General features: G+C 38.3%; 1 protein-coding gene across 14 annotated transcripts in view; it reads right to left on the bottom strand.

The window, feature by feature from the left end:
• ANKS1B (ankyrin repeat and sterile alpha motif domain containing 1B) overlaps positions 1-18,475 on the bottom strand; it is a 1,073,811-nt gene that overhangs the window by 1,041,268 nt on the left and 14,068 nt on the right. The window lies entirely within an intron of this gene.

Genomic DNA, 18,475 nt, shown 5'->3' with positions numbered 1-18,475 from the left:
TAATCAAGATTTCTGTTAGATCATATTCCCTTTGCCCCTGAGTTTCCTCTCAGTAATTTTACATTCACTGACCCCCATCCTAGTCCTTGGCTATAAATTCCTACTTTTCCTTGTTCTATTTAGAGTTGAGTCCAATCTCTTTTTCCAAGTACAGAACCCCTTTGCAGTGGTCCCTACACCTATAGCTGTGGTCCTGAATAAAGTCTGCCTTATTGCTCTTTAACAAGTCTCATGGAATGATTTTATTTCTCTTTAACAAAAGATAAAACAAGAGAATAAAAATTCAAATCAAGGGGAAAATTGAAGGATAATTAACAAAGGCTTGGAAAAGAAAGGAAGGATATGTCATCAGAAGCACAGATGCAGAGATCGGTCTTAGCAAAAAGGAGCACTGGAGTATCTGGGTGGCTCAGGTGGTTAAGTGTCTGACTCTTGATTTCAGCTCAGATCATCATCTCACAGTTCATGGGCTCACATCCCACACTGGGCTCCCCACTGACAGTGCAGAGCCTGCTTGAGATTCTCTCTCCCTCTTTCTCTGTCCTTCCCCAGGCCCCTGTCCCTCAAAATGAATAAAAACTTTAAAAAAGGGGGTGGGGGGAGGAACATTTACTATGGTGCAGAAATGGAGGCAAAGAGAAAGAATAAAAATAGAGGTAGAGAAATGTAGAGGGGAAAATTCTAAAAAGCTCATGCCTGAATTTCCTCAATTTCAGTTAAATAAAGAACAACGCTACCTGCTGAGAGTGACTTGAGCAAGAATGGAAAAGTGAAAAAGGTCTGGAACAGCTGCTCTGGTAAATGTAATAAGAAATTTACAGAGGGACTGATAATTGATTGATGCAACAGCAAAAGCAGAGATAGTCCAGATAACTTCACCATGAATTTGTAAGGACTCAAATGTAAGAAAAGTAGTCTTTTAGAGACAGCAAAATGTCCCCATAATGGCTACAATACTGGAGAGTTGCTCAGCAGATGTGAGGAAGGTAATGCCAGGTGATTAGGACAAAATACCAAAAATTAACAAAGCATGGATTTTCATTAATTAAAGGATTTCCTTTATTTTTATTATTTTAAATTTAAATCCAAGTTAGATAACATACAGTGTAATAATGATTTCAGGAATAGAATTTAGTGATTCATCACTTACCTGTAACACGCAGTGTTCATCCCAACAAGTGTCCTCCTTAATGCCCCTCACTCCTTTAGCACTTCTCCCCACCCAACACCCTACCAGCAACCCTCAGTTTGTTCTCTGTATTTAAGAGTCTCTTTATGGTTTGTCTCCCCACTCTGTTTTTATATTATTTTTACTTCCTTTCCCTTATGTTCATCTGTTTTGTATCTTAAATTCCACATATGAGTAAAATCAGATATTTGTCTTTGACATTTCGCTTAGCATAATATATTCTTCCATCCACATTGTTGCAAATAACAAGATTTCATTCTTTTTGATCACTGAGTTATATTCCATTGTGGGTGTGTATGTGTATGTATATATGTGCATATATACATATAAATGTATACGTACATACACATATATACACACACCACATCTTCTTTTCGACTCATCTGTCAATGGACATTTGGGCTCTTTCCACGTTTTGGCTACTATCAATAGTGCTGCTACAAACACTGGGGTGCATGTGCCCCTTTGAATCAACGCTCCTGTATTCTCTGGATAAATACCTAGTAGTGCAATTGCTGGGTCATAGGGTAGTTATATTTTTAATTTTTTAGAAACCTCCATACTGTTTTCCAGAGTGGCTGCACCAGTTTGCATTCCCACTAGATAGCAGTGCAAAAGCATTCCTCTTTCTCCATACCTCACCAACATCTGTTGTTGCCTGAGTTGTTAATGTTAGCCTTTCTGACAGGTGTGAGATGGTATCTCATTGTGGTTTTGATTTGTATTTCCCTGATGATGAGTGATGTTGAGGATTTTTTCATGTGTCAGTTGACCATTTGGATGTCTTCTTTGGAAAACTGTCTGTTCATGTCTTTTGCCCATTTCTTCACTGGATTATTCGTTTTTTGGGTGTTGACTTTGATAAGTTCTTTATAGATTTTGGATACTAACCCTTTATCTGATATGTCATTTGCAAATATCTTCTCCCATTCTGTCAGTTGCCTTTCAGTTTTTTTGATTATTTCCTTCTCTGTGCAGAATTTTTTATATTTTGATGAGGTCCCAATAGTTCATTTTTGCTTTTGTTTCTTACCTCTGGAGACATGTCCAGTAAGAAGTTGCTCTGGCCAAGGACAAAGAGGTTGTTGCCTGTTTTCTCCTCCTCTTTTGATGGCTTCCTGTCTTACATTTAGGTCTTTCATCCATTTTGAGTTTATTTTTGTGTCTGGTGTAAGAAAGTGGTCCAGGTTCATTCTTCTACATGTCACTGTGCAGTTTTCCCAACACCATTTTCTGAAGAGAATTTTTTCCATTGGCTATTCTCTCCTGCTTTGTCAAAGATTAGTTGGCCATACGTTTGTGGGTCCATTTCTGGCTTCTCTATTCTGTTCCCTTGATTTGTATGCCTGTTCTTGTGCCAGTACCATACTGTCTTGATGATTACAGTTTTGTAATACAGCTTGAAGTTTAGAATTGTGATGCATCCAGCTCAGGTTTTCTTATGCAGGAATGCTTGGCTATTCTGGGTCTTTTCTGATTCCATACAAATTTTAGGATTGTTTTGCTCTAGCTTTGTGAAGAATTCTGGTATTATTTTGATAAGGATTTCTAATGGATTTCCTTTCCTATTTCACTTTCAAAAAAATGAAATAAATAGGAAATTGAAAGATAATAAAAATAAATTCAATCCAGGAGCTTTTTTAACAACTTACTCCTGGCCAATTTCAGATTAATCAAACTCTAATTCCAACCTAATTAAACCTTCTACCTGACTTTAAAATTTCTTCCCAAACTATGGCTAACTATAACAACTCCAATCTCCTTTCTCCAAATGTTTTTTCTCCACTACAATCTAAAATAGTTCAGGGGTAGGGCACCTAGATGACTCAGATGGCTAAGCGCCCTGCTCTTGATCTCAGCTCAGGTGGTGGTCTCACAGTTCGTGAGCACAGAGCCCGCTTGGGATTCTCTCTGTCCTTCTCTCTCAGCTCCCCTCCCTCCTGCAAGCACATGCTTGCTCTCTCTCAAAATAAATAAATAAACTTTAAAATATGAAATGAAATAAAAAAAAATAGTACTCACTTTGGCAGCACATATGCTAAAATAAAATAAAATAAAATAAAATAAAATAAAATAAAATAAAATAAAATCCAGGGCATTTGGGTGGCAAAACAAAACAAAATAAAACAAAATAAAATAAATTCCAGGGCAACTGGGTGTCTCAGTTAGCTGAAAGCCTGACTCCTGATTTCCACTCAGGTTGTGATTGCAGGGTTATGGGGATGGAGCCCCATGTTGGGCTTCCCAATGAGCATGGAGTCTGCTTTAGATTTTATCTCTCCCTCTGCCCCTCTCCCCAGCTCGGGCTCTCTATAAAAATAAATAAATAAAATAGTACATATTTCCATGCATTTGCAAATGCAAAGGCCTTTTCTTCTTGGTATTTATTTCATTCTTCCAGCCTGTGTAATGATTAGATTACTTTTGGTCCTTACTCCTTCTGGAATTCATACAAAAAGATGTAACATTTACAGAGTCACTTATAATCACTATTTCCCTCACCCTTTCTTTAGTCAACAGTGGCCACTTGATTCATACTCTTCTAAAACACTGGTTATCAACCAAAGGTGATTTTTGCTTTCCTGGGGATACTTAGTAATGCCTAAAGACATTTTTTTTTTTTTTTTTTTTTTTTTGGCATCTAGTGGGTATAGACCAAGGATGCAGCAATCCCACAATGCAAAGGACAGCCCCATCCCACCCCCAACAAAGAATTACAAGGCCCAAAATGTCAACAAAGTGAAGACTGAGAAATTCAGCTCAAAAGCTACTTCACTCATATTCCAAGACCTACAAATAGCTGAACAATCAAGTAAAAACCTGCCTTAGTGTCAAACTCACTCTCTTTTCTGCTCTCTGACCTACTATGTTCCCAGGTCCTGTGTCAGTCTAGACCATTAAGACTTTGCCTTTTTGGGGCACCCCTGGGTGGCTCAGTCAGTTAAGCGGCCGACTTCGGCTCAGGTCATGATCTCGCAGTCCGTGAGTTCGAGCCCCGCGTCGGGCTCTGTGCTGACAGCTCAGAGCCTGGAGCCTGTTTCAGATTCTGTGTCTCCCTCTCTCTGACCCTCCCCTGTTCATGCTCTGTCTCTCCCTGTCTCAAAAATAAATAAAACATTAAAAAAAAAAAACACTTTGCCTTTTTCCCAGCAATGCTATGATATACTGGTCCTCAGATCCTCAGCTCCCTCCTGACATCCACCTAAGACACCTAAGATACTGTTGATTACATCAGGTTACAAAAATCCCTGACTTGCTCCTCATAATGGAAAATGGGGAAACTTTAATCCTTTGTTTTCTGGACTTGGATCTCTACAGAGCCTGGTCCCCAAACCAACCTCACCAATTTTAACCATCTATTGCTCCCTATACCTCAGGGTGACAACATGGTTTAACACTGCACATCAGAGCAGTCTTTAAAAGGCCATCTCCTATCTAACTGTGGGGTCCCGGCATTTAATCTCTTCTTTCTGTAGTCACCTTAGGGGCTGTTGCCTAACTCTAAAACAGCCACTTACAGGTTTTAAGAGCTCATTACATGGTCACTAAAGGAATACATGAAACCCATAACCTCCAGGGTTGAGTTGCAAAGAACATACATTTAGACTGACTGAATTCTGAGTTCTTTAATTCAGTCACCAAAATATGTATTGAAGTACTCTGTTAGGCACTGGAGGGCAGAGGGATTAAACACACACACACACACACACACACACACACACACACACACACACGATCCCCACCCTTAAATAGTTTACAGCTTACTATGTAAGTCATATATGTAAACAAATAACCAATTCATGCATAGACTGATGATGGTAAGATTATCCCTATTCTATAGCTTAAAACAAAATATCCTGGGGCGCCTGGGTAGCTCAGTCGGTTAAGCGTCCAACTTCAGCTCAGGTCATGATCTCCCGGTTCGTGAGTTCAAGCCCCGCATTGGGCTCTGTGCTGACAGCTCAGAGCCTGGGGCCTGTTTCAGATTCTGTGTCTCCCTCTGTCTCTGACCCCCACCCCCCATTCATGCTCTGTCTCTCTCTGTCTCAAAAATAAATAAACGTTAAAAAACTTTTTTTAAAAAAAAGAAAGAAAAATCCTTTCTCAGAATTGACAGAAATAATAGTCTTAAAATGAAAGTATACAGAATGAATAAATGAGCAAATGAATAAGCAGATGAATAAATGAGAAACCAAATACCAAACTAGTAAAACTTTTTTGGGTCTCTAGCAAGGTAATAGGTATATCATGTAAATGAGACTTTCATTATTCCACAACATCTCCTTTCATTTTCTTTAAATGTCATTCTCACTACAAATGCTAATTGCTTTAGCATATATAACAAATTAATCTGGTACTAGAATAATTCTGTAACACAATAAAAATCTTTGTTTCTTAGCCTTACAGATAATGGATCTTCTAAACAAATCTAGTACACCAGACTGATACTGGGCTAGAAGGCACCATACAGCCTCTCCAGATGCTTATAGTGAGCATCCATCAAATTGGTCAATGTCTGTGCCTTATAGGTTATTAAAGTTTGTCATGTTTGATTGATGTATTCTCTCAATTTTAGAGCAATAGGAAAAGCTCCCAAGAAAAGACATCATAACTATATTATATTCCCTCTCCCTCCAAAAGCATAAAAATTCCAGTTACCAATTCAGCCAGCACAAAGGATCCACCTGCTAGAACTGATTTTGCCTGTGTATAATACCTTGTTATTCATTATGATGACTGATTCAAACTGCAGCTGTACTGAGATATCTGAAGGTACAAAGGAGATTATCTCCATTCCTCGTGAGATGGAGTCATACAGAAGTGGGTTTGAACCTGAGCTCCATCAGGTGCTGTCTACATGACCTTCAGCAAGATATTTAACCACTTTTAAATCTAAAGTGTACATGGGATGGAGGAGCCAAGATGGCAGAACAGCATGGAAGTTTTTTTTGCATCTCACATCCATGAAATATAGCCAGATTGACACTAAACCATCCTGCACACCTAGAAAACTGATTTGAGGATTAACACAACAATCTGCACAACCTGAACCACAGAACTCAGCAGGTACATGACACCAAGAGGTGAACTAGGAGAGAGAGAAGCCCCGGAGGGTGGGGAGCTGTTTTTACTTGCAGAGAGAGGACGGAGTCAGGCATGGGAGGGGGGGAAGGGGGGACAGGAAGACCACCTCCCCTCCAAAACAGCTGGAGAGAAAGTGGAAAAATGGAAACAGCTGCAGGACTGAACTAAAAAGGGAGAAAGGAAAAAGAAGAGGGTTTAAATTCCACTAAGACTCTATAAACAGGGGGAGTGCAGAGTCTGAAACTCCACAGCTCAATACCTAGCAGTACTCTGGTGGGAAGGGCAAATTCCCAGGAGCAGAGTGAGGTCGGCAGTCCTTGGGCCACACAGGGAGAGGCAGTTCCCCTGCTGGGAGGTCATTTGGTAGAGGCTGTGCAGCCCCCCTACAGGCAAAGGTGCCAGCAGATTCCGGAGAACCACCACATCTGCTGGTGCTCAAACAAGGTCACTAAAGGTGAAACCTTGTACCCGATGTGTGTTGAGATTTTCTATAATCCCTGAATCGCTGCTGCTAAACGATCGCGTGAACGTTTTCTGGGTGGGATGGCACCCAGCCGCAATCTCTGAGCATCAGCAGCAGCACAGTTCCGCGAGTGTTCCTGGGTGCAGCCACACCCAGCCATTTCTCAGTGAGACATCCCACAGAAGGTCTGAGCGGGGCAAAGCCGCAGTCCCTCAGGGGTAAGAGGTTGGGAAACACAGCCACACCTGAGATAAAACTCAGGAGGGAGGGGACGCCTAGCAACTTGACAGCTTGGTCATAGACAGTATAAAAGCACGGAGTGGACAGAAACCGGAGACAAAGGACAGGTGCGAGACTGCTGATTGGGGAGAACAGTTCTGATACTAGAGACTGGGTAGCTGGGTGATGCCATGTTCACCCCTCCCATGCATGTGCATACACACCTACAAGCTCCACAACAATCCACCCCAGTAAGCTAAGTAGAGCCATCTAGTGGGGAATGGAGCCATTACACTAAGCCCTGCCCAAGTGGGCTCCCTCTTCAGGAACACCACAAGTCTCTCCACCTGATTAGTTTACAGACTATAAATTGCTTCACTGTTTGACATCTAGGGGAAAACAATGTAATTTCAATCTATTTCAGTCTGTTTGCTGGTCCATCTATTCAATTCTCAGGGTTTTTTTTCTCTTTTTCATTTCATTTCTTTTTCTTGAATATAGAAAGAGAAAAAATTTGTTTTTATTTTCCATTTTTATTAAAAATATTTTTCTTTACTTTTTTTCTACTATACTTTTATTTTTTTGTAAGTTTTTCAAAATCTATTTTACTTCCATCAGTTCATTTTATTCTATTTCATTGTTATCCTTTTTTTTCAAATTTTCAAACATTTTCCTTTTTTTTTTCTTTCCCTTTATACTCTAATCTATCAAGCTCCTTTCAACAACAACACCAGAACACACCTAGGATCTAACATCATTAATTTGATTCTTTTGTGTATGTGTGTGTGTGTTATTTTTAATTTTTTTTATTTTAATTTTTTTACTTTATTGATTCCCTTTCTTCCTTCAAAATGATGAAATGAAAAGAATTCACCCCAAAAGAAAGAGCAAGAAGAAATGACAGCTAAGGACTTAATCAACACAGATATAAGCAAGATGTCTGAACCAGATTTAGAATCACAATACTAAGAATACTAGCTGGGATTGAAAATAGATTAGAATCCCTCTCTGCGGAGTTTATAAAAGAAGTAAAAGCTAGTGAGGATGAAAAAAAATGCTATAACAGAGCTGCAATCTCAAATGGAAGCCATGGCAGCAAGTATGGGTGAGCCAGAGCAGCAAATTAGCAATATAGAGGACAAACTTATGGAGGATAATGAAGCAGAAAAAAAGAGAGGAGCTAAGGCAAAAGAGCACGATTTGAGAATTGCAGAAATCAGTGACTCATTAAAAAGGAATAACATCAGAATCATAGGGGTTCCAGAAGATGAAGAGAAAGCAAAAGGGGTAGAGGGGTTGAAAAGAGAAAAGATGAAATATGCTTTTGAGATATATATATATATTTGAGATATATATATATTTAAGATATATATATATCTCAAAAGCAACAAAGATTAGAAAGGACCAGAGAACACCACCAGAAACTCCAAGATACTCTAAAAGCATCATAATGGCAATAAATTCATTTCTTTCTGTACCCACTCTAAACGTCAATGCACTCAATGCTCCAATCAAAAGACATAGGGTAATAGAATGGGTAAGAAAACAAGATCCACCTATATGCTGTTTACAAGAGACCCACTTTAGACCTAAAGACACCTTCAGATTGAAAATAAGGGGATGGAGAGCCATCTATCATGCTAATGGTCGGCAAAAGAAAGCTGGAGTAGCAATACTTATTATCAGACAATACAGATTTTAAAATAAAGACTGTAACAAGAAATGAAGAAGGGCATTATATTATAATTAAGGGGTCTATCCACCAAGAAGAACTAAAAATTGTAAACATTTGTGCTCCAAATGTGAAGGCACCCAAATATATAAATCAATTAATCACAAACATAAACAAAGTCACTGATAATAACACCATAACACCAACACCCCAACTACAACAATGGACAGACATCTAAACAGAAAATCAACAAGGAAACAATGGCTTTGAATGACACACTGGACCAGATGGACTTCATAGATATATTCAGAACATTTGATCCTAAAGCAGCAGAATACACATTCTTCTCCAGTGCACATGAAACATTCTCCAGAATAGACCACATAATGGGACACAAATCAGCCCTATGTAAGTACAAAAAGATCGAGATCACACCGTGCATCTTTTTAGACCACACCATTGTGAAACTCAAAATCAACCACAAGAAAAAACTTGGAAAGATAACAAATACTTGGACCTAAATAACATCCTACTGAAGAATGAATGGGGTAACCAAGAAGTTAAAGAAGAAATTAAAAAGTACATGGAAGTCAATGAAAATGATACCACCACAGTCCAAAACCTCTGGGATGCAGCAAAAGCAGTCAAAACAGGGAAGTATATAGCAATCCAGGCCTTCCTAGAGAAGAAATAAAGGTCTCAGACACACAACCTAACCTTACACCTTAAAGAGCTGGAAGGAGAACAGCAAATAAACCCAGAAACAGCAGAAGACAGCAAATAATAAAGATTAGAGCAGAAACCAATGCTATCGAAACCAAAAAAATAGTAGATCAATGAAACCAGAAGCTGGTTCTTGGAAAGAATTAACAAAATTGATAAACTACTAGCCAGTTTGATCAAAAAGAAAAAGGGAAGGACCCACATAAACAAAATCAAGAATGAAGGAGGAGAGATCACAACCAACACAGCAGAAATAAAAACAATAATGAGAGAATATTATGAGCAATTATATGCCAATAAAATGGGCAATATGGAATAAATCGACAAATTCCTAGAAACATATAAAGTACCAAAACTGAAACAGGAAGAAACAGAAAATTTGAACAGACCCATAACCAGTAAAGAAATCAAATTAGTAATCAAAAACCTCCCATAAAACAAGAGTCCAGAACCAGATGGCTTTCCAGGGGAATTCTACCAAACATTTAAAGAAGAGGTAACACCTATTCTCTTGAAGCTGTTCCAAAAAATAGAAATGGAAGGAAAACTTCCAAACTCTTTCTATGAAGCCAGCATTACCTTGATTCCAAAACCAGACAAAGACCCCCACTAAAAAGGAGAAATATAGACCAATTTCCCTGATGAACACGGATGCAAAAATCCTCAACAAGATATTAGCCAACCGGCTCCAGCAATACACTGAAAAAATTATTCACCACGACCAAGTGGGATTTACACCTGGGACACAGGGCTGGCTCAATATCTGCAAAACCATCAATGTGACTCATTGTATCAATAAAAGAAAGGACAAAAACCATATGATCCTCTCAATAGATGCTGAGAAAGCATTTGACAAAATATGCATCCTTTCTTGATAAAAACCCTCAAGAAAGTAGGAATAGAAGGATCATACCTCGAGATCATAAAAGCCATATATGAAAGACCCCACACTAATATCATCCTCAATGGGGAAAAACTGAGAGCTTTCCCCCTAAGGTCAGGGACAAGACAGGGATGTCCACTCTTGCCACTGTTATTCAACATAGTATTGGAAGTCTTAGCCTCTGCAATTGGACAACACAAAGAAACAAAAGGCATCCAAATTGGCCAGGAGAAGGTCAAACTTTCACTCTTTGCAGATGGCATGATACTCTATATGGAAAACCCAAAAGATTCCACAAAAAAACTGCTAGAACTGATCCATAAATTCAGCAGTCTCAGGATGTAAAATCAATGCACAGAAATCAGGTGCATTCCTATACACCAACAATGAAGGAACAGAAAGAGAAATCAAGGAATCGATCCCATTTACAGTTGTACCAAAAAACATAAAATACCTAGGAATGAACCTAACCAAAGAGGTGAGAAATCTATACACTGATAACTACAGAAAGCTTATGAAAGAAATTGAAGAAGACACAAAAAAATGGAAAGAGATTCCATGTTCCTGGATAGGAAGAACAAATATTGTTAAAATGTCAATACTACCCAAAGCAATCTACACATTCAATGCAATACCTATAAAAATAACACCAGGATTCCTCACAGAGCTAGAACAAAACAATCCTAAAATTTGTATGGTAAAAGAAAAGACCCAGAATAGCCAGAGAAATCTTGACAAAGAAAACCAAAGCAGGAGGCATCACAATCCTGGACTTCAAGCTGTACTACAAAGCTGTAATCATCAAGACAGTATGATACTGGCAGAAAAACAGACACTCAGATCAATGGAACAGAATACAGAATCCAGAAATGGACCCACAAACGTATGGTCAACTAATCTTTGACAAAGCAGGAAAGAAAATCCAATGGAATAAAGACAGTCTCTTAAGCAAGTGGTGCTGGGAAAACTGGACAGCGACATGCAGAAAAATGAACCTGGACCAATTACGCCAGACACAAAAATAAACTCAAAATGGATGAAAGACCTAAATGTAAGACAGGAAGCCATCTAAATTCTCGAGGAGAAAGCAGGCAACAACCTCTTTGACCTTGGCTGCCGCAACTTCTTACTCAACATGTCTCCAGAGGCAAGGGAAACAAAAGCAAAAATGAACTATTGGGACTTCATCAAAATAAAAAGCTTATGCACAGCGAAGGAAACAATCAGAAAAACTAAAAGGCAACTGACAGAAGGGGAGAAGATAATTGCAAATGACATATCAGATAAAATGTCAGTACCCAAAATCTATAAAGAACTTCTCAAACTCAACACCCAAAAAACAAATAATCCAGTGAAGAAATGGGCAAAAGACATGAACAGACAGTTTTCCAAAGAAGACATCCAAATGGTCAACTGACACATGAAAAAATCCTCAACATCACTCATCATCAGGAAATACAAATCAAAACCACAATGAGATACTATCTCACACCTGTCAGAAAGGCTAACATTAACAACTCAGGCAACAACAGTTGTTGGAGAGGATATGGAGAAAGAGAAACACTTTTGCACTGCTAGCTAGTGGAATGCAAGCTGGTGCAGCCACTCTGGAAAACAGTATGGAGGTATCTAAAAAATTAAAAATATAACTACCCTATGACCCAGCAATTGCACTACTAGGTGTTTATCCAAGGGATACAGATATGCTGTTTCCAAGGGACACACGCACCCTAATGTTTATGGCAGCACTGTCAACAATAGCCAAAGTATGGAAAGAGCCCAAATGTCCATCGCTGGATGAATGGATAAAGATGTGGTATATATATACAATGGAGTATTACTCAGCAATCAAAAAGAATGAAATCTTACATTTTCAACTATGTGGATGGAACTGGAGGGTATTTATGCTAAGCGAAATTAGTCAGAGAAAGATAAATACCATAAGACTTCACTCATATGAAGACTTTAAGATACAAAACAGATGAACATAAGGGAAGGAAAGCAAAAATAATATAAAAACCGGGAGGGGGACAAAACAGAAGAGACTCTTAAACATGGAGAACAAACAGAGGGTTACTGGAGGGGTTTTGGGAAGGGGGATGGGCTGAATCGGTAAGCGGCATTAAGGAATCTACTCCTGAAATCACTGTTGCACTATATGCTAACTAACTTGGATATAAATTTAAAAAAATAAATTAAATTTAAAAAAATAAAGTGTACGTGGGACTTCAGCCACATGCAATTGGGGAAAATAATACTAATCACTTAGGTTTGCTGTGAGAATTGATCACGAGATGATAAATCTAGATGTTCAATGAATACCCGCATTCCCTTAATCTTATATAAATTTATGAAGCAAAATTATCTAACAACTCTTTTCCTTCATTTTGCTTAATTTTCATTAGCTCCCTCCACCTTATCATCTCTTCATTCATTCATTTAGGTTCAAAGTTACTAAGAGCATGAACTTAACACTGCCTCTCCTAAAATATCTCCCAGACATTTCTGGGATCCATATCAAAAAGTAGTTATGATTCCAATCGGCCTTTACCCTAAGAACACTGCTTGCCTTTGTTTTAAAGTATCTCCCCCATATCCCATCTCTGATAATCTTCCAGCACTAAGGAGAGAACACTGGCTTTTAAGTTAGGCAATTCTAAATTCCAAATCCAACTATGTTGCTTACTTAGTCAAGTTCCTTACTTGTTCCAGTACTAAATTTCTCTGGGTCTCAATGTCTTATAAACTAATACAATGTCCTCTAAACTACGGCAATAGGCACAGTGCCTAACAGTAGGTGTTCTAACAAATGATTAAATTTTTCTCAGCCCTGGGGTTACTTATCAAACTTATCTCTCAGTCAACAATACTCTCAAAATTACAGTCTAAAAAGATATAGCATGCCCTGTTTCACAGCTATTCACTCATTTTGGTAATCAACAAATAATTTTCAGAATGCCTTATATGTTCTAGGCATAAAATAGTAACATTTGTATAGCACTTTAAAAGATAACTAAGCCAAGATTTCAGGCCTGAAGGACCTCAGGGTCTAGAGTGAAGGCAAGCATGCAAATAATTACAATTCTAAGGGCTTAAAACAGAGGTGTGTGCAAGTACGAGGATGCACAGAAGACAGAATTCAGGAAAGGCTTCCCAGAAGAGTTGATTAGGCTGGAGTTGAGTCGAGGAGGATGAACAGGGCTTCACTGAACAGTGGAAAATATGTACTCCAAAGACAGCAATACTAGAAAGCCCATGATGCCTGTTCACAACTCCAAGTATAGGAATCAGGTATGGTTGGAGGAGGTTGCTACAGCAGACTGACGGGAAATGAGGCATGTAGGAAGGAGCCAAATCACAAAAGGCTTCAAATGATATTCCAAAGAGTTTGGACTTTATTCAGAGGATAACAAGTTTCAGAACAATTCCTCTGATGGCAGAGGAATCCATGGGTTAGAAGGGCTGATACTAATGGACACAAGTGGGAAGGGAAAGAATCAAGGATGGCTTTAGGGTTTCTAGCTTGAACAAATGGTGCACAGTAGTTCCACTAACACAAAGGAGTCATGCAAGTGGCAGAGCAAAACTGTAGGTAAAAATAATGAACATTTCAAGTTTCATAACTCCATTAAGGGGAAGATGTTCAAAAAGCCACTTGGAATAACATGCCTATAGTACAGGAGACAGGACTAAATTAGAGATACAGATTTAAGGATATATAATTGGGAGTAATAATTTTTAAAACCAATGAACATATTTTAAAAGAAATGTAATTCCTTTAGACTTCTCCACCGATTTAAAACCTTAAATTACCACCGATTGCACATATATTAAATTTTAACATAAAAAAATGAAAGGATGTCAACATATTTAATGAAAACAATAAACTTACCAAAGATAAGTATTTTATATTCATTTATCACTTTTCTTCAGCAATCTACTAACTAATAGGGACCTTCTCCCTACCTATAAAATTAATATATTTCCAAAATAATGTTTTCATGGCAAAAAAAAAAAAAATACAGCATGCTTCATCTTCTGAATAAATAAGCTGGTTCAATTTCCTGAGTAAATATTACTCATACTTGACATTGAACAAGTCCAAACTCACTGAAGGAGTTAAGAAATTTTTAAATTCCCAGGAGCAATAAACTTCACCAGAAAATCTAGTCAAGAGCTTATTATAAAGGACTAAAAGTCAATGTCATACCAAAATTTTAAATAACATCATGCCTCCCTCTATTTAATAAATTATTTCAAAATCAGGTCACAATTGACAGACACACTATCTTGGGCAGACGGGAGAGAGTAGATAAGCAGAGAAAATTTCCTTTTCTCTACTGAAGCATGTCCACCAACTGTCATATTTGGAAAACAGCCAAAATGAGCACTTTATTTGCAAAAAGAACAGGAAACTCTTGAAATACTAGCAAAATGTGTGATATATAAATGTAGAATGTAAAGAATTAAGATTCACATTTATGCACATTTGGAAATATTGTTTCTAAGGCATAGATTAAAAGCACAAGTCCATCCCAGGTAACAAGCTCTAAAACCAAGGTAGGTCTCCCTGAATCCCTGGGGTAAGTGTCACCCTTTTCTGCTAGGCTGTGACCATTTATCCAGAATAAGTTTCCCATACATATTTCCAAGACAGGTATCTGGTCTCATAAGTATTTTACCTGAATTAGCCACATAATATAGCGTTGAGAAAACCACGTTCAAACCATGTCTTTTTCTCTTAACTTTATTTTCCTTATGTTTCCTAACGTTTCTAGCCCCCCTTTGTCAAAGGGTATTTTCTAGTTTCCTGGCTACAGGGTTTACCAAAGACAGCTGACACAGCTAAGTTGCTGAAGGAGAACAGCTGAACTATTAAGAAAGGAAATCAGAAAGGAAAGAGATGGAAGCTAGAAATGTTAACTAGAGAGGAAACAAAAACCCCAGACTTCCTCTGAATCTGTATAAACTTGTAACTCTAGATTAATGTTCTCAATTCAGATAAGAGCCCACAGGCAATTAAGGATCACCAAGAGTTTTCTAAATGGGCTTCTCACTAATCTAAAAAAAAATACATATTTTAAAAAAACAGAATGGTAAGAGTCTGGATAATGCTCAAAGCCAATAACCAGGGAGAAGAGAAGTGTAGGCATTCATTTTGTGTGACTTTACTATTGGAAACTCCCTGGCAGTTATAATATTGCTACCAATGCTGTTGTCACCTTAGATAAGGTGCCCAATCATATCACACCATATTTTGGCTCTTTCAAGAAGTAAAGGAAGCATAACAGAGAGGAAGTGAGAAAGGCAAGGTGAAGACTGATTTCTGGTTTGGCTGTTTTCTCTCAAGTTCACAAAATAGTCAAGGTAACACAATTTATTCCAGACACCCTTTTTCTAAGATTTTGTCCCCATCTTCCCCCCAACCATGAGGTTAGGTCCAAAGAGATTCATCAGCCCCTAGTATATGCTATATAACCTTTCCCCTGATCCTTGCTCCCTTGATTCCTGGTCTTTCCAACTCTTGGCAGCTCAACTTTTCTTTGATTCTACATGTATATATTATATAATAATATATATATTATATATATTTGTATAGTCCTATAAATCCCCATTTCCATGTAAAGAGCAAGCATACAAGACTTCAGAGGAAGGTCACATCAGACATGGACCTTCCACCACTCCTTTCCATCACAGAAACAATATATGCATTGCATTGCTAAGAAAACATTATCTGTCAATTCAAGAGTTTTGGAAGGATTCTGAAGGTAATGGGGAACAGGTAGAACAGATACTCTGTGTGGTCTCTTGTTCTGCAAATGAATGTCACAAACTGCAAAGTGTAAACCCAAAGATTCCTTAAAAATAGAAAGCCAAGATACAAAAAGAAATACCATGAAAAGGTCATACATTATTAGAAGTGTTACTGCTGATAAGAAAAGGTTAAGAGGGTAAAAAAAAAACAGTAAGAAAAATTATCTCTTTAGATCCCCAGATATTATCTTGCACATTAAGTGTGTTGTTTAAATCCAGGCCTCTTTGTTTCCCTTCTTAGATAGTAAAACCAAAATTGTGATCACCATTCCATTGAGCTTGTCTTCCCACACCTAGAAAGAGAGAGCAGCAACTGATAATACTGCCTGCTGCTTGTTTTCTCTTGAATTTGGCATAAGTAGATGAATGGTCTTTTAAAGTATCAAACATAACTGAATGAATTATTTCTGCAATGTTCCCAAACTATTTTTTTCCAACTGTTTGCAAGTAAGGAGGGTATTGGTCAGCGATATCAAATGCTCACTAAAAGAGCTACCTGGAAATTTCTTTGCTTAGATTTGATTCTAGGAATTATGGACTCCTGGCAATAATTTAAAGTCTAGGAAATCCCTAGTATGAATTACTAACTGTCCTGGTTCATTTGAAGCAGTAATTATTTTACAAGATGTATGTAGATGTACCATATTTTAAAATATAGTTAGTTGGTCAATTTCCTGACATATTTTTTGTGACCTCTTAAAAATCATAGTGGCAATATCATATAAGAAGAAAAACCTACTTGCTGAAATCCTTATCTCTATCAAATTCTGCAAACTCAACTTCCTTGGTGAATGACAGTTCTTATCTCAGTGTTTTTATAACTCTTTTTTTTTTTTGCATTATCATCATCTTACTAAAATTCTTGAGAATGCACTTTGCTGACAATTATGATACTTTAAGCTAAACAGAGAAAAAAATACATAAAGATTTTCTGCCTCTCAGTCAATCTGGAGGCCTACTACACATCCATAATAATATACAAGAAAGAAAAGGCTCATTTAAAAAATGTAAAGTGCTGGGGCACCTGGGTGGCTCAGTCGGTTGAGCCTCCGACTTCAGCTCAGGTCACGATCTCACGGTTCGTGAGTTCGAGCCCCGCGTCAGGCTCTGGGCTGATGGCTCAGAGCCTGGAGCCTGCTTCCGATTCTGTGTCTCCCTCTCTCTCTGCCCCTCCCCCATTCATGCTCTGTCTCTCTCTGTCTCAAAAATAAATAAACATTAAAAAAATTTTTTTTTAAATAAAAAATGTAAAGTGCTGACCAACCTATCAAACTATCATCATCTGTCCTCCAAAATGCCAGAAGAAATAGAGTCCAGGAGATGTGCCACACAGTAGTCAAGCTTTGGTCATAACCTCCATGTTAGCTAGAATTGTTAAGTGCCCCAAGCCAAACTTTCTTCCAACACAAGGGTATAGTATTGCTGACCTGGAGAGAGCTTTTTACCATCATCATCACCATACAGCATTACGTTACTCTCTTGTCCCACTTCTCCGACTTTTTCCCTCTTTTCCTTCCTATATCCCTTCTCTTCCTAAACAATTCAGTCTCTAAAGCCATAAAGAAGGGCAGGGAAAGATAATCATCCACACCAGAGGGAGAAGGGAGGCTGCAGCAGCCTACGGCAAAGCGACAGAACTGAAGCCAAGGGAGAAGATGTTCATATTGAAGGCAGCTGAATATGGGGTGTCACTGCCCAAGTAAGTTGGAAAGGGCATCACTACAGGGGAGGTGCATGATGTTACAGGGTTACAGCTCCAGTAGGGTGAAGCTCCAGCGTGGTGGTGGCAGAAGGGAACATCCAGACATAGGGTGTCCAGAGTCCAAACAGGGTAAAAAGGGCATCTACCAGCAAAGGTGACCCAATTCAAGGGGTTAGACCCCAAGTAGGATAGAAAGGGTATCCCTCTGTAGATGCAAACTGGCATAAACAGTCAGAGCCTGTAAATGGCAAGAGGGTGTCAGTGTAGAACAGACTAACGTGGGTGGCACAGCCTGAGTTGGGTAATAAAGACAAACTTGGGAGAGTTATGGCAGTGGAGAGGAGGACTGGTTGCATACAGGGAGATTTATCACATAAGTATATGTACCAAAGAGAACAGAAGCCAAGTTTTTCAGTATCAGAGCAGGAATGTAAAAATATAGGAAGGGAGAAACCAAAATGAATCATGCCTGTGGAGTTGGACTAGAGTTAGATGTATCATTGTAAATCCATGGTTTTCAATAAATATAGGTAGATATATATATAAATGTGTGTATTTCTGTGTGTGAATATATTTTTTTCACTAATGAGCATACTTAGTATCCAAATCTTAGCATCTAATTACCACTTTCCAATAAAAGGAACTATGGCTTCTTAGAGAAATGGCTGATCCAGAACTGAGGCAGAGAAAGATGAGTCCTAGAACATTTTCCGATACCAAAATCA

The sequence above is a fragment of the Panthera pardus genome, unplaced genomic scaffold (genome assembly GCF_024362965.1).
Source record: "Panthera pardus isolate Hobbes unplaced genomic scaffold, ASM2436296v1 HiC_scaffold_6, whole genome shotgun sequence".
Classification (NCBI taxonomy): Eukaryota; Metazoa; Chordata; class Mammalia; order Carnivora; family Felidae; genus Panthera; species Panthera pardus.
Note: the sequence above shows the minus strand (reverse complement) of the source record. Positions and strands in the feature narration are given on the sequence as shown.